We start from the raw sequence: 16,331 nt of genomic DNA, 5'->3' as shown, positions 1-16,331 counted from the left end.
GTACTATTTAAGCTGTAACACACAAATGTGATATCTTATGACTTCATTTCGTTTAGTGCAAAATGTTTTCTAATGTTTCAGAATTTTCCTCTGTGAAATGTATTATTCTGAAAAATGTTGGTTAATTCCCAAATATTTATGGATAATTCACATGTGATTTTGTTTCTGATTTCTAATTTGTATTCATTTTGATAAGGCAACATGCTGTATTATTTCGGATTTATAAAATATGTTATCTGACCCAACACATAGTATACTTTGGTAAATGTTGCTTATGCACTTGAATAGAATGTGATTCTGCTGTTGTTGCATGTGATGGTTTTCAAATGTCAAGTAGATCAAACTGTTGATATTGTTGTTTGGGTCTTTTATGCGTTTACTGATTATCGGTCAACTTGTTCCAGTGATGAGAGATTTTGGGTTGTCCAAAAATAATAGTAAATTTGTCAATTTCTCATTTCAGTTCTCTCAATTTTTTCTTCGCACATTGTGTAGCTCTATTATTTGGTGTATACATATTTAGTATTTTTACTTAATTTTATGAATTTATCCTTTTATCATTAATTAATAATCTTTTGAATCCTGATATTATTTCTCGACCTCTACTTCTCTGATATAAGTATAGCCAATTTGAATTTCTCATGATTAGGGTGTGCACAGAATTTTTTTTCCCATTGTTAAAATTCAACCTTTCCACTTTTTATCTTAAAATGCATTTAGATAGATAGCATATGGTTGGCTTTTTTATTATTTAAAAGAATTATGACAAAAATCTGCTTTGTTTCCCTTCCCTCAGGCATCACAATCCTACAGCCAGTAGTCAATGTCCAATGTTATTTTATAAATTTTGCCCATTTATCTATTTTTTTTATGATGAGAGGGCAAGTCTCCTACTAGTTACTTCAGCATGTGATTTTATTTTTGAAATAAGTTCTTAAAGTGTATGATATATTTTTGTTTTTTCATCAGTAATAAAATTATAATAGTTACATAATAATATTCAAAAAGATTTCCTCTCTGTTCTCAGGAAACTTATAGCTTCAAATTATATGCATATTTTTGTTTCAAAGAATTATGACATAGTCATCAATAAAAACTTTCAAGTGAAAAATATTAGGGAAAATATTTTGTGGGTCAGGTGGACCAGAAATATGAACTCACGGATTAAAAAAAGAATGAAGTAAAATTCTAATTGTTAAGGAGAAACATTTTAAGAAGTGTGAGAGTGAATTTAAAATCACTAGGCATTTCGATTTTAGTGGATATGCATCAAAGTCTTACATAACCGTTTTATTTGGTGATAGTAATATGTACAACATCCTGAAAATTGCATCATTTTCATGTATTTAGACTTAGGATGACTTTTTAAAACATCACTTTAAATGTGCTGGGATTGCATTGATTTTCATCATTCTTTTAAGGATCTATGAACAAAAGAAAGTTGAAGACCACTGTGTATCGCAAATGTTTTTAACAATTAGCATTAAGGTATCTTGGTGAAGAATATTTCAGGTAACAAGTGAGATGTAATCAAAGGCAAAAATAAAGAATGTGTCTCATATGTTCAGGGAACTGGGAGAAGCCCCAGGGTTCTGGAATGAAATCATTTATTGTGGGGCAATAGAAGTAAAAACAAATAGATATTGATTACACATACATATATATCACACAAGCATATATATATAGCCATTTATAGAGGATTTTAGACTTTACTATGTGATAAAGTGGGTGCTACCATGGGTCTTTGAGCAACCAAAATGACAGGATAGAGTATTATCTGCATGAAGTCTAATCTAGTAGCAATATGCAAAAATGAATGGTGGTGGGAAGAAGGGTGGGTAGGAGACTATCGCTATTATATAAGCATAAGGCACTAAGGATCTGGGTGGATGGCCAGATGGTAAATGAAATGAGGGTTTTGAGTTTAAAAATAGCGATTATACAAAAGTAGCAACTATATATTTAAAACCAAGATTTTGGATTCCTCCTTAGAAAGTGTTTTTATGAATGAAAATATCTAGCAGAATTCTATAACCAAATAACTTTTGAATATTTAGAGGAGAAAAACAAATTGATTTTACTAGTTCAGCTGTCACTGAAATTAAATTTTTCTGTTTATTTACTTTTGTCCCTTCATATATTATGCTGAAAATATTTTGTTAGCCTAACTCAGGACACACTCATTTTTCTCAGGTGGTCCTGGTTTGTCTGGCCCTTGTAATGCTTGAGGAATCAAGAACAGGTTTGGTAGGCCCATAGCTTTCTGAACGTGTGTATTTAATCACTCAGGCTCCATTTTTCCCTCATGTTTCAGCAGTTGTCAATAGTAGAGTTGACATTAAAATAAGGTTTCTCTGCGTGGGGTACTTAAATGTTTCAACTAAAATGAATTAAAGCAAAATCTGAACTAATATGGTGATCACAGCAGCATTGATCCTCTAAGACAATTGTTAAACTTATCTCAACACAAAATTTACTCTCTTAAAATGATAATAAATTATTATTTATGACAATTCTTTGGGTTGATTTGTCAGTTCTGCTGCTTTACTCCTTCATTTCTGCTGGTGCTCTGGCATGATAGTAAGTTCTAAAACATACTCACTTACATGGCTGAAAGCTGATCCCCCTTACTAGCTGAGAGCTCAGTTGGTGTTGACAGCAAAGGGCTTGAGTGCTCCAACATTTGCATACCTCTGGGTAGCTGCTTGGACTTCCTCACAACATAGTGATATCAGGGAAATTGAACTTGTTACAAGGTAGCTGGCTTTCAAGACTCCAAAAGCAGAAACTGCTCAGCCTTCCTAAGTTTTAGTCCTTGAACTGGAAGAGTGTTGGTACTGCTGCATTGTATTGGTAAAAGCATATCATAGGACCAGCCCAAAGTCAAGAAGGGTCTATACAAGCGTGAATACCAGGATATGATTCAGTGATGGTAACAATAGATGCAATCTGATACAATAATGTTCTATCAAAAATGGCTCATCGCTGTTTTCTTTTTTCAATGAGTTTTCTAGCTTTATTTTTAACCCTAAAAGATCATACTTTATTTTGCCGTCGATACTATTATTATAAGTTGGCTAAGAAGGCCAGCCCATGGCACAGTGGTTAAGTTTGGCGTGCTCCACTTTGGCGGCCTGGGTTCATGGGTTCAGATCCCATCCGTGGACCTATGCCACTCATCAGCCATGCTGAGGCAGTGACTCACATACAAACTAGAGGAAGATTGGCACAGATATTAGTTCAGGGCTGATCTTCCTCAAGCAAAAAAGGAGGAAGAATTGCAACAGATGTTGTCTCAGGGTGTAACTTCCTCACCAAAAAATAAAAAAATAAAAAGAATAATAATTTGGCTAAGCCTGATTTTCTAGAAATGCCTAAACTGCAAAGTTTTTCCTAGAAATTTCTATTGCATAGAATATCATACATACAACAGACTCTAAATATAAATAAATTAATGTTTTTATGTGATTTACATACAAATCCTTTAAAAATAATATTGATGTCAGGGCCAACCCGGTGGCACAGTGGTTCAATTCTGCTTTGGTGGCCCAGGGTTCACCAGTTTGGATCCCGGGTACAGACCTATGCACTGCTTGTCAAGCCATGCTGTGGCAGGCATCCCCCATATAAAATAGAGGAAGATGGGCCCAGATGTTAGCTCAGGGCCAATCTTTCTCAGCAAAAGGAGGAGGATTGGCGGGATGTTAGCTCAGGGCTAGTCTTCCTCAAAAAAAACATTAATAATAATAATATTGATATCACTTTCCATTAAACATGTCATTTTCATAAAAAACGTTATAAATCATATGCTAGTATACGTTTCATTGTAGAGAGAAACTCATTCATCACATTGTGATATGTGTGTGTATTTGTGTATACATATATATATCTCTCTATATCATTGTGATATCACAGAATTATATAAATAAAAGTGAAAATCTAATTAGTACTGTTTAAAATAAACATTCTCATTTTCCTTCAATTCATGGAAAGAATGTTATAAGAAATTCCTTAAAAAAAAAAAAAAGAAAACTCGTAGTCCTTTATAAGGGCTCACAGAATTATTATTTAGATTTTGTTATTTTTTTGTATTTATTTTACCTCTTTGTGAAAGGAAAAGTAATTAATATGGATAATAAATCAAGACACAAACACTCTAAAATTATCAGTTCAAGTGTCTATATTTTTCTATTTATTAATCTCTACTATCATAAAAGCAAATAAGCTATCTTCACCGAACAACAAAGGCTAGAGAGTACAGACATGGCAGTCAGTCTTTTATTTTTGTATTCAATGCAGTCATATCCAAGGGACCTGGATTTTTGTATCTGCATAATATCACGTACAGACAGTGAATGCAAATGCTGCCAACAAATAGTTTACAAAGTTAAGTATATCTTGAGAGTTTTTCTTTGTTTGATTGAGGGTTTTTCAGTTTACTAAGACAAAAATTGCTTCCAGCACTTGAAATGTGATCGCATTGTTTAGATACAGATCCTCAAGTGTCCTGAATCACAGATATGTATCTTAAATGTCAATGGGGACTGTCTGTGTTAATCCATCCTTTTTCAGACAAACATGCCCTTGGCAGTTCTACTCAGGATTCAGTGATGCTGTTTAATTGACAATTTAAAATTTGCAACATGCAATGCCTCTATTCCTAATCCCCAAACCATATTTATGTCTCTTGTAAGTCATAAGCAGGCCAAGGACACTGAGGTCTTTAAGTTTCAAGAGCCTGTGGGATCTGGAATGTATATCAGCCTGTACATATGTAACCTGCTGAGAAATAGCAGTGGTGCAGAAAAATATGGTTCTATTTCTTGATCAGTATAAGTTAAATAGTTCTTTATTTCCTCCCTTTCATTATGTATTTCTAGCTCAGTGCTGTGAAACCCACTGACAGTAAATCCCTGGAAACTAGGGTGTGAGAGAAGAATTTGTTTACTTGTAGGGAAATTGCAATTAACCCCTACAGTTTTTTGGGATACAATTTGCAGACCACTCGTATCAAGTGTATTTTTTACCAAGGACAAATTTTTGTATTTGTTAGTGATGAAATTTAACAGTTTTTCTTAATATGCAAGGGGAGACAGTTTCTGACTGGGGGAGGTTGCTGTTATGTTAGTGAATAAAAAAGATAAAATAACTATAACCATTCATAGTATCTTATGTTGCTAAGACTTAGTAAGATTAAATGAAGAAAGGGGCAATTCACAAAGATAGTGAATAATTAAAAATAAGCAAAGGCATGGTTATGGTCCCAGGTTTCATACATAAGCATTACTAAAGGTTAGTCTTTCCGAAGATTTCACGACACTTTTATGGTAACACTGGGATAAAGGGTTTTTTTTAATTTTCGTTTTTTATTTCTTTGTAAGAATTATGTAAAAGAGATACGGGTACCTACTTGCATTGTGTGGTCCATTTTTGTTTCTATCTGTCAGACACATAAAAATGGAAATCTCAAACAAATGATAGCAAGGAAATTGATTTTTAAGGAAGTATTCATTATCTAAAAATTTAGAAGAAAAAAGAAGTAAAATTTTAGAAGGAAAAAGTAGTGGAAATTTTAGCAATTGAGTGTTTAAAATCATTTTTCATATAATTTTTAATCGTTATGATTTGTAGATAACACAATATTGCACAAGCAGAAAACTCTATAGTGTAATAGATAAAGCAAAGTAATATATGATGAGAGTCATATATTATAAACTGAGAACTTTAAGAAATTTTAAGAACTTTGAGTATTTAAATATAACTAAAATGACTCCAATAACTTTTTAGTCTGAAAAATGGATATATAATAGGGAAGGAGACTTGCCTTAACAGTTTTGAAGGTTTTTGGGAAGAGCAAGTGAGATATTTAATTAGAGAAAAATTTTAAAAAGTTAAAAACAGATTGACAGTCCATTTCTGGGATGACAGAGTAGCTGGTACTAGATATGACCTTCTAAAATTTAACAAAATATTGTAAAAGTAGACAAAATATATGAGGCATCTCTTTTTGGGCATCGCACAAAAGGCATCATAGGACTTTAGTCGTCTGAAGTGAAACATGTGAGATAAGCCCCAAGTTCACTCAGCTTTTTGCCTGGGAGCACTTTCCTGACTGTGGCACAGGCAAGTGGAGCCTAACAGAATGTGATGATCTCTCTGAGGTGAGGAGGCATAGAGAGAATCTCTGGGATACAAAGCAGCTGGAATTCATGGGCAGGATCCTGAAGAGAAAAAAGCTGCTGAGGAAGTGAGATTAGCTAGAAATTTGTGAAGGGCTCAGCATTGATTTCTGGGCTGTACATTCACGGGGGAGAGTCTGCAAAGTTGAGAAGAGAATAACTGCTACTGGGATAAAAAATGAATCAAGATCCCTAAAGTATACTACTGCTACAAGTCATTGGAGTTTTAGCCTACCCAGAATGAGGACACCTTTTGAACAAAGGGACATTCAGTTGAGATCACATCTTAAAAATAAAAAGCGTGTCCTAGGGGCCTGCCCAGTGGCATAGTGGTTAAGTTCACATGCTCCGCTTTGGTGGCCCAGGGTTTGCAGGTTCAGATCCTGGGTGCAGACCTAGCACTGCTGTCAAGCCATGCTGTGGTGGCATCACACATAAAATGAGGAAGATTAGCAGACATTAGCTCAGTGACAATTTTCCTCAAGCAAAAAAAAGGAAGATTGGCAACAGATGCTAGCTTAGGGTCAATCTTCCTCACAAAACACAAAAAATCAAACATGCCCTAGGCTAAGGCCATACTATAGAATTAGATAAAGACTGCAGCATACTTTCTCTAGAAAACAAATAATATCGAGACTAACAGGGTAAAGAAAATCTACCAATAATTCAAATGCCTGTCAGTGCAAAAGTCAACACTTTTCAGAGAAAGGTAACAGAAGCTAAAGTCTCTATGATGTATCGACAATGCCCAGCATGCAATCAAAATCTACTTGACTTATAAAATAGGATACTGATATTATTTGAAGTTGGACAACTTGAGAGATGCCATTTTAGGGAGAATTACCTCACATTTCTTTATGTTCAATTTCAGTTCTTTTCAGTCCTATGAAACAGGAAATACATATTCTGGTTGAAGCTGGATTATGCTACTTTAAAGGATTGTTAGGCAACAAGAAAACAGGTTCTTCTATATTCTGTAATCTGGAGGGGGTCTTGCCAGCCCCTCCTAATGGAAGTAAGAATTACTTAAGAATTATGATAATTTCATTGTGATATTTTAGATATTTTCTATAATATAAAGGAGAAACTTTCCTTTAAGAAATTTTTACCTATAGAACATGAGGTGAAAGATGCTTTGTTACTGATATCATCAGCATCAACACATCAACAGTTATCAACTATGGCAAAACCTTAGAATCATATCAAGTCAAAACACATCAAAAGTGATTACTTTTAGTAATTCTGCTTAGTTATTATATTTACTATAAAGAAAGTAGAAACGTGTGTGATGGTTAATTTTATATGTCAACTTGGTGAGTCCATGGAGCCCAGATATTTAGTAAAACGTTATTCTGGATGTTTCTGTGAGGGTGGTTTTGGATGAGATTTACATTTCAATCTGTGGACTTTGAGTGAAACAGATCACCTCTCATCATGTGGATGGATTTCAACCAATCAACTGAAGGCCTGAATACAACAAAAGACAGACCTCTCCCAAGCAAGAGAGCATTCTCGAGCAAACCGTCTTTGGACTTCATCTGTAACGTTGGCTCTTCCTGGTTTACCAGCAGACTGCCTTTGGGCTCGTACTGCAACTTTCTTGAGGCTCCAGTCAGCTAGCCTCCTCCATCAGATTTTTAACTAATCATAATCACGTGAGCCAATTCCTTGAAATAAATCTTTTTCTATATATGTACACGTCCTCTCTTTTCTGTTTCTCTGGAGAACCCTGACTAATACAATATGTAATTATGAAATTCAATAACATAATATGTGCATTGAAAGAATTTACATAAACATAATTACTTTCAGTAGAATTAAAATCATGAGCCTTAAAATTAAGACAGTTGACACACTCACTTGAATGAAAGATAAAGTAGAAAGCTGCAATATATTTTTAATTCTGATAACCAATTTTAAAATTAAATTTAGGTATAAGCTGTAATTTAGCAAAGTTACTTATATATGAATTATATAATAAATTTTGCATTTAAAAAAAATTATATATTACTTGATTTTCTCTCCTTGTTAGGTACTTTAAGGATTTGTACCCTGTGTTTTCTTCTCTCTGGCATCACAATTGCATATTAGAAAAATAGATATTCTTTAAAATTCTCCTAATGTCTTAACAGAGAGATGATGAAATTGTGAATAGGTAAGATTGTATATAAGAATTATCTTTTGATATTTTAATATATTGGCTTTGAAAACCTATTGATTTGAGAGAAACAACTTCTACATAATTGGGTAGATATCATTTTAGTGCTTTTACATAGCTTATTTATCCTAGTGTATATCAGAATAACGCTTCCATTGAAACTAAAATGAATAAATATCACTTGATTTGTGTATTTTTAAGAACTGTGTCTTAAAATCATATTCTTATGAATACATTTATTCATGGAATATTAATAACTGGTTCTACAGGACTTCAATTTCTATGAAGACGTGTGCTCAGATGGTCTGATTTTGATATATAGCAAAAATAATCATTTCCTAATGATTATAGCCTATGTGAATAATATAAAAATACAAGAAAATGTATGTGGTTTAGAAATATAAGTTAAAAAATAGAATGAATTGCTGAAATGTGAAGGGAAATTAAAATTATTCAGTTAAAGCCAATGGCAATGTGTCCTTCAAATAGCATAAAAATTTGAAAAGTGCCTCAAAACAGCAATAAATTTTTCTACCCAAAGGAAAGAGAAGGCTAGATTTGAGTTTAAGTAAACTTAAAATACAGACTATATCAGATAAAATGGCTTGCGCTCATTTGCGAATTTGGGAACTTCTCAAGGGCACAGGGACGATTCTTGACAAGCTTGTTTTATGTGTTTCTTGAGACATTTGGAATTCTTTTAACAACATGGCAGGCATTTTAAGGCTTCAAAATGCTGTCCTGTGTAATAGGCTCAGGAGGTAGGAGGTAGGAATGACTTATATAACGCTTCTGGTTCATATTTCATCCAAATTTATCAAGTATCCCATTTTGGTCACTGAAGATTCATCAAGCACCTATTTATTTCAAGCTGAGGGGTTTTTTTAGTTTTACTTTTTAAAATACTTTGTGCCTAGATATTCCTTAATATGAGTTAATGATTAAAACCTTAATACTGCTAATAACTATAAATTATTAAGTCCTTACTACATGCTATGAGCTTCACTAAATGCTTTATATACATTATTCATTTAATACTTATAACTCCCGAGGTAGTTACTATCATCGTCTGTATATAAGAACACAAAGGCTTAGATAAGGCACTTGACTTGCCTAATATTATGTTGCAAATTAAAGAATGTAAGCATTCTATTTATAAGTCAGCCTCTTATCATTCTCAAAATGTAAACTTTTTTTAAAATTAAGAATTAAAAAACCTACCTAATAGTATTTATTATACATATCACTTGTGTTTTCTATTCCATTTTTAGACTATTGTCATGATTACATTACCAAACTGTGGTCACCAGCATAATTTTGAAATGGTATAAAAATAAAATCATTACCTTTATAATTTTTAATTTTTCATACAATTTTTATAGATATGTTCAATTCATCATAGATACTCAGAAGTCAGAAATTTACCACAGTTCCTCATTGCAGACAGTTACATCAGAAAGAGACATCTGGTGAAAGATTAGAAGGGTGGTACATACAGTTTGAAAATCAAATGTAAAGCTTAAATTCAAGATGTCTTAGTTTGATGAAATAGAGATCATGCTCAGAGTGAGAGATACTGAGGATATAATTTATTTTACTTAAAGAATAGGCAATTTTCCTTCCTGTAAGTTTTCTGAATATATTAACTGTACTTAATTCTATATACAGTCTATAGCCAGTGATGTCTGTTACATAAATATTTTATAAGATTAAAAAGATTCTTTTGATGGCAGGACACAACACAATGACATTCGTACAGATGAAAGACAGAACTCATTGTTCTTACGGATCCAAACTAGAAGTCTTCCAGGCAAGGTCACGCAGTGGGTTGCACCCAGGGACAAGGTGAATTGTAGGGGCAGCTTATGGACAGCAAGGGAGGTAAAGTCAGCTAGCTTTCGCAGTTCCCTGTGGATTGGCCAATGTGAATAGTTTCTCAGGCTCCAGGGCATGGGGACTGTCCCTGGTTGTCTGGAACATGACCGCTGGGAAATGAGGGCTAGTGCATAGTGTCTCTGGAGTGTGGGAGCCAGATAAGAGAAGTGTTAGGTTTAGACTCAATCAGCTGCTCAAGAAGAGGAACTGACCAGTCTCAAACCAGGACCTTAAAACTGGGTCAAGACAGTATTGGAAAAGAACAAAACCAAACCAAAACTATACTATAATTGGCCCTTTGATCTCTTAACATTAGTTTTGAGCTTGATTATTTGGGGTTTTGAGTGGCCCGAATAGTAGAGGGACACTTAGAGAGTATGGCATCATAATTTGCCCTAAACAGCATAGAAAATATTTTATTATGAGAGTAAATGGAGGAAAACAAGTCAAAGTCTAAGAAGCCCTTGTAGGCCCATAACCAAGTTTCCCGTTACATTGCATTAGGCAAGAAAACAGATCAGGAATTTCAAAGTTTCTAACAATATCTTGGTATAATTGTAAAGTGTGCTAAACGTATGAGTTATATTTGTTACTACAGTAATCTTGGTGTATTCCTCGGGTCAAGGTCCAGCAGTTATGTTGTTGGAGAGTCTGAGCTGATAGTTTAATAAGGTACGTTAGTAGTATTTGTTCATAACCAAGGGGAAGGGGTGGTTGTGGTGGGCATAGTGGGAGACAAATGGCAGGAGTTCATGGTAGAAATCTGGGTAGGGGCAGTAGGAGAAGATGCTGAAGAGTGAGAGTCTTCTTCCCAGAGAGTCAAAGGGTGGCCAATACTAAACAGGTTCCCCTGGGGAAAGCAATAATCTCCATTAAGTTTTTGAATGGTACGGATAGTACTGACTTCTATCAGATTTCCTTTCAGGCTTGAGAGTGTAGGGGTATACATTTTGGCAGAGAACGAGGAGTATAAGAGGATCAAGGCCTAAGTAAATAGCGAGTTCATGACATAATAGAATCTCTAATATCAAAGGAAGAAAAGCAATAAATGTTCCATGTCCGACTTGTCCTAGGAGTGCCATAGGAGAGGCAATTTGTAGGCGTTGCTGGGGCAGTAGTCTCAGTGTCTGGGGTGAAATTGACTCTGGTGCAAGGGGTGAAGTCATGTCTAATAGGGAGGTCTTGGGCTGGGTCAATGTTCTCTGAAGAGATGTTATCTCCTGGATGATGAAGAGGTGAGCTCCTGGGCCAGGGCAATGCCATTTGGGATGTGGGACTGGAGAATCTTTCTCCAATGGATATCCACTTGGGTTGATGTGGGTCGTGTTTTTGTGTTTCTACAGAATTATAATAAGGCTGAGCCATTTGTGGAAATTGAAGGCAACTTTGGGCCTGGGAACTTGACTTACAAATATCTTGTAAGTCAAAGGGCTTTGTGGTGCCTGGCTCATCTGGGGCAGATGGCCATGGGATGGTCTATGGTTAACTGGTGCCAGGAGAGAATGTGCCCTCCATCTGGCTTCCAGTCTTTGTGAAATTGGAACAGGAGCAACAAAAATGATAGGGCGGTGCATTATTAAAGGACCTCATATATAATGAGTACTTATATACAGAGGCAAGACATCCCCCTCTTTAAATATAGGAAAGGGTAATGGGCAGGCTTTGTTAAAGTTGATGTCAGCTAGCTACCTGAAGCCAGGGTTTTTGGTTTCTGTCTCTGATAACTCACAGCATGGTCCTTTTAGAGATTAGAGAAGAAAGAGGAAGCAGGGCTGGGTGCGAGGTGGTGTGACTCATAGATAGCTATTTCCTCCCTGTCCAACTCCCCAAGATTGGGGTTTGCACTTAGAGAGCTACAAGGCTTGTATTATTTAAGCAACTGGAAACTTCCACAGATGTTCTTGAGTACAGGGATAAGATACTTCTCCCTTGCCCCAGAGGCCCCTTTTTGATTAAGCATTGGGCTCCTGGCCTCCAAGGGTGCAAACCACCTCTCCGTGAGGGTCAAGGTACATGAAGTTTGCTGATGATAATAGCAATGTATGCAGCAGCAAGAAGACAGGGAGGCTGCTACTCCCACCAGAGCAACACTGACAAGCTGATCAGGATACCATTTCTCTACTGTTGGGCATCCCATCCAACACTTGCCTTCAACCCGAAACACACAGACAAACCAGAGTTCTGCCTCTAAATAATTATAGCGAAATACCAAAGCCGAAGAAGCACTGGTGCCCTGGAATAGGCCTCTGCCAAACACAGGCTGTGACCTGAAACACACCAGAATGTCCATCTTAAGGTGTAACTCAAGTGGTCTACCACTTCTATTGCTTTAAGGTGGGCTTCACTTAAGCCAGTATCCAGCCCAGGAAGTTTAGCTAATTAACACGATTCATTTTGAGCATTCCCGCACCCAAGAAATTTGGATAAGGAGAAGCATGGCACCCATCTGTAGACACAGCAGCAAGCAACAAGGCTTTATTAAGTTTGCTGGAGTTCCATCTCGAGCTGTTCATGTGGTGATTTGGAACCAATCAGTAAGGCAAGAGCAGTCCTCCCGTGAAGCTATCCAAGAGTCAGTGGTCATGGCCATGCCATCCTGCTCACAAATCCAGTCGTTTTATAAGATTTAAAGATTTTTTTGATGGTGGGACACAACACAATGAATGAGACTCAAATGGATCAAAGGCAAAACTCTGTTACTTATAGCTCCAAATGAGAGAAGACTGCCAGGCAAGGCCACATGGGGGTCTCCACCCAGGACAGGATAACAGCAAGCTGGAGCTGTAGGGGGCAACTTATGTACAGCAAGGGGGATGGGGCTAGCTAGATTTCCCAGGATCTCTCAGATTGGCTAACTTTAATAATTTCTTTTGGTCTCTGGGGTATAGGGGCTCACCCTAGTTGTCTGGACCTAGTTCACATGGCCCCAGGGTAATTAAGGCTTGTGCATGGTGGCCCAAGAGTGTGAGAGCCCGATATAAGGTTGGATGGGGTTTTAACTGCTCAAGAAGAGAAACTGGCCAGATTCTAGTCAGGTCTCAAAATTGGGTCAAGACAGCATTAAAACAAACAAACAAACAAAAATCTATATTACAATATGTTACATTACTTGATAAATTTTAAGTGATTTTATTCTAGGAAAGGCTGACTGATGAAGCACGCCCCAAAGTAAGTATCATTAATAAAGCGCATGATTTGGTAAAAATATATATAGGTGAACTTGCTCCTTCAGTCTACTGAATCTTCAAAGTCCACATGGCCCTTATCTATATGTTCATTCACTCCAAGAAAAAACAAATTGGCAGTTGATTTTCAATGCAGAACTAATGTATGTGAAACTCAGATAAGACATGTTAACAAGTGGATACTGGGCATAGAAAATGCTGCAACAGGAAGTGGCTTAGAGATAACTTAGCCATATATTCTTATTTTCACAAAAAAAGAAAATATGGCACAGATAGTTATTATGAAACTTATACAAAGTCACAGGGTTTATAAATGTCATAGTCAGGATTTGAAACTGGCTCCCTTGGTCTCCAGACTTGTCCTCATTTATACTCTATTAGACACTATTCTTCAAGCTTTGTGAGCCAAGATTCTTTAATCAAACTAGTTAATTTTAAGCAAATTTATAATTTCTGGAAATTGGATATTATTCATCTTCATCAAAGTGCAATTTCCTGACCTTATTCTCAGATTTTGTTTTTTCACCTGGGGAAGATTTGCCTTGAGCTAATATCTGTTGCTAGTCTTTCTCCTTTTTGCTTGAGGAAGATTCACCTTGAGCTAACATCTGTGCCAATCTTCCACAAGTTTGTATATGAGTCACCACCACAGGATGGCCACCAACGAGTGGGTATATGTTCATGCCTAGGAACTGAACCCAGGCTGCTGAAGCAGAGTGCACTGAACTTAGCCACTAGATTTTTATTAAAGACATTAAAAGCCTTGAAAAGTGTCAAATAATAAAATCATGTCATCAAACTGCTATTTTTGGACGTAAATATAATACAATCCTATACATACAGATTGCACTTAATTTTATTGAGGAAAACTAGGAAAATAGAAGCATCTTTGTGGGTTTTATGACTTAGCTTGGCAGAGTCAGTTTATCAACATTAAGCAATTTCAATCAGTTTAAGGTTGTACTTATATATCCTATGCACATCATTTTATGCTACACTTTATCTGTCCAAATAGATGCTTTTAAAAACATGTTTTTTACTTTAAAGTTCCTAGGCCATGAGTGTGTGTTTAAAATATTTTATAAAAGCCAGTATAACTTCTACTCAAGCCACTTTCAATATCTATCTTCCCTCTTAATATCTTTAGTATCAGAAATAATAGCATTTCAACGACCTCTTTCCTTTTCCTTCTATCCTGTCCAATTGATCTGTGTGTTACTGATTGCTTTGTAGTAGACCAGCGTGAGTTACTACTCCTAAACAATATGATTCCACTCAAAATGATGCCTTTGGGCTACCAATCACAGGCAAAGCACAGCATGAGGGTTGTAATACAAGATTGTGAACTCTACCCATGATCCACAAGGACGTGCTTTTTCTGTGTATCTTAGTAATTTCCCGTAAAAATTGGCTTCTAAGAATATTCTCATATTTTAAAACTCCAAAAATTTTAAATGGAAACTTCTATAACAACTTTTCTTAAATTCTCTGTTGAACTGCTGAAGAGCTGCCATTGGCTATTTAATTAGCAAAACAAAGAAGGATTCTCCATAGGTTTTCTTTTTGTATATATTTTAGTTCAATAACATATCTCTGAATATAAAAGAGCTGAATAGATAGTTGTACTGCTTATTTGTTTTGTTTATTTGATTTTTACCTCAAGAGTAAAGCTTTCTGAGTAAATTAACTTTGATAAAAATTAGAATTCTAAGGTCATTTTGTTAACCTTCAATTCATTGGTAGCTATCTAAAGTTTGACTCTGATTATAACAAAATATAGGGATACTGTAACAATGAAGGAGACTGAAGAGACAGGGTAAGATCAAAGAAATTTTCATCTCTTCAACAGTATTTACTATTTTCTTAAGAACAAAATAAATTGTCATATTCTGTGTTTTCTGTTTGGTGATAGGCAGTCTTTGGTTAATTTTTAAAATATTGCTTACTCAAATCAATGGAACAGAATAGAGCCCAGAAATAAACCATGCATATACAGTCAACTAATCTTCCACAAAGGTGCCAAGAAAATAGAATGGGGAAAGAATAATCTCTTCAATTAATGGAGTTGGGAAAATTGGATATTCACATGCAAAAGAATGAAATTGAACCCTTATCTTAAACTATATACAAAAACCAACTCAAACTAGATTATAGGCTTAAACATAAGACCTGAAACCATAAAACTCCTAGAAGAAAACATAAGGAAAATTTCCTTGACGTTGATCTTGACAAAGATTTTTTGGACCTGCCACCAAAGCACAGGTAGCAAGCAAAAATAAGTAAGTGGAACTACCTCAAACCAAGAGCAAAAGAAGCAACCAACAGAGTGAAAAGACAAACTAAAGAACGGGAGAAAACATTTGAAAACCATATATCTGATAAAAAGTTAATAACCAAAATACATAATGGACTCATATAACTCAATAGCAAAAAAATAACCTGACTAAAAAGTAAGCAAGGGACCTGAAGAGACATTTCTCTAAAGAAGACATACAAATGGCCAATAGGCATATGAAAACAGGTTCAACATCACTAATCACCAGGGAAATGCAAATCAAAACCACAGTGACATATCATCACACATCTGTTAGGATGGCTATTATTAAAAAGTCAAAAGATAACAAGTGTTGGTGATGGTGTCGAGAAAAAGGGACCCTTATACACAATTGGGGGAAATATAAATTGATACAGCTGTTATCAAAAACAGTATAGAGGCTTCTCAAAAGATTAAAAATAGAACTACTATAAGATCCAGTGATCCGCTTCTGGATATATATCCAAAGGATATAAAATGACTTTCTCAAAGAGCTACCTGCACCCCCATGTTCATTACAGCGTCATTCACAGAACAAAGATATGAAACAACTTAAGTGTTTGTCAATGGAAAAATGGACAAAGAAAATGTGATATGTATGTATACATATGTGTTATATA

General features: G+C 35.4%; 1 long non-coding RNA gene across 3 annotated transcripts in view; it reads left to right on the top strand.

Moving 5' to 3' along the window:
• The window catches only part of LOC139075138 (uncharacterized), a 784,499-nt gene that overhangs the window by 678,597 nt on the left and 89,571 nt on the right, over positions 1 to 16,331 (top strand). The window lies entirely within an intron of this gene.

Source organism: Equus przewalskii, chromosome 13 (assembly GCF_037783145.1).
Source record: "Equus przewalskii isolate Varuska chromosome 13, EquPr2, whole genome shotgun sequence".
Taxonomy (NCBI): domain Eukaryota; kingdom Metazoa; phylum Chordata; class Mammalia; order Perissodactyla; family Equidae; genus Equus; species Equus przewalskii.
Note: the sequence above shows the minus strand (reverse complement) of the source record. Positions and strands in the feature narration are given on the sequence as shown.